The 1,522-nt window shown below is 26.1% G+C and overlaps 1 non-coding gene across 1 annotated transcript; it reads right to left on the minus strand.

Moving 5' to 3' along the window:
• Positions 1 to 551: 551 nt before the first annotated feature.
• Positions 552 to 658, minus strand: LOC126002222 (U6 spliceosomal RNA). Its single transcript, XR_007492985.1, has one exon. It is a non-coding gene; the product is annotated as a U6 spliceosomal RNA (small nuclear RNA).
• Between the last annotated feature and the right edge of the window lie 864 nt (positions 659 to 1,522).

Genomic DNA, 1,522 nt, shown 5'->3' on the forward strand with positions numbered 1-1,522 from the left:
TCAATAGTGCAGTGAAGCATTGAATTAATTTAGAATGTACTAATCATAAAATCAAAAGATGATAAAATAGGTGTCATAGTATGGTATGACCATGCTTTTATTTAAAACAAATTGTAGTATCTAGAGTCAATAAAATTGCCTAATTTCTAAAATAAAACTATCATTTCATATATTCTTATTTATTCCAGTGATTTAAATATAGTGAAAATAAAAATTAGTATTTCAATTTCAGAAACTAAAATTTAACACTTAGAAAATAAATAAGATTATAACAATACAACTAATAAGGCAAAGAATTTTTCTTATTTTTTTAAAGAATTTTTTTCTATAAGATATGGTTTTATGATGATCCTATAAAGTCACTTCAATAAAATAAACACATAAAGTGGGAAAATGTTATTTTAATATGTAAATAATTTATACACTAGACAAACATTACAAATACATGATTAAATCCACCCAACATATAATTTTAGAACATTACTAAACTATAGAAAAATATGGTCTAAACATATCTCTTGAAGTGAAAAATTCATATTTTTATTTATTTATTTTTCCTATGGAACACCACGAATTTGCGTGTCATCCTTGCACAGGGGCCATGCTAATCTTCTCTGTATCGTTCCAATTTTAGTATATATGCTGCCAAAGCGAGCACAAATTCATATTTTTAAACAAAAATCATGACTTATAACTAAAAATATAATGTACCTTATAATATTGAATAGATCAAAAAAGAAACAAGTAAAACAAGAATATTTCTTGTTTTTAAAAAATATTTAATAAAAAATAAATTGAGAAGCTTAAAAATGCAAGTCCTATACTGAAGAAAAATATCTTGAAACAATTAGCTACAAATTACTTGAAGTATATAAAGAAAATCTGCAAAAATCCATAAATATAGAAACTTAACTTAAAGAGACCAGTTATAAGGTTTACATACAGTAGAGTGGGTAGGGCACTTGGCTTGCACCTGACAGACCCAAGTTGGATTTGTGTAGCCCATCTAGTCCCCACATATTTCATAGGGTAAATACTGAGTGTAGAGCCAGGAGTAACTCCTGTTAATTACTAGAGGGTGTGGCCCAAAAAAGTAAAAATAAATAAATAAATACAGAAATAAATAAATCTATGCAAACAACACCAAAATAAGGTGTATTAAAATGTATGTGAATTACATGCCTATGATTAATTTAAAATCAAACTAACTTATTTACTACAAGGTAAAATAACAAAGATAAAGTTTTAATTAATTTTTTGTCTTATATTTATTTCATTTAAAGTTGAGATAAAGTCCTAATTTCCTAATACATTCAATTCTAACACCTAATAAACATAATATAAAATAAAAAATTATTTTGCAAAATCATGAAGATAACCTCTTTTTTTTTTTTAATTGAAACCCTTGTGATTTACTAAGTTCTTCATAGTTGGGTTTCAGACATATAGTGAATCAGGGCCAATCCACCACCAATGTCAATCTTCCTCTACCATATTCCCAGAGTATATCCCATACCTTTAT

Source organism: Suncus etruscus, chromosome 2 (genome assembly GCF_024139225.1).
Source record: "Suncus etruscus isolate mSunEtr1 chromosome 2, mSunEtr1.pri.cur, whole genome shotgun sequence".
Classification (NCBI taxonomy): Eukaryota; Metazoa; Chordata; class Mammalia; order Eulipotyphla; family Soricidae; genus Suncus; species Suncus etruscus.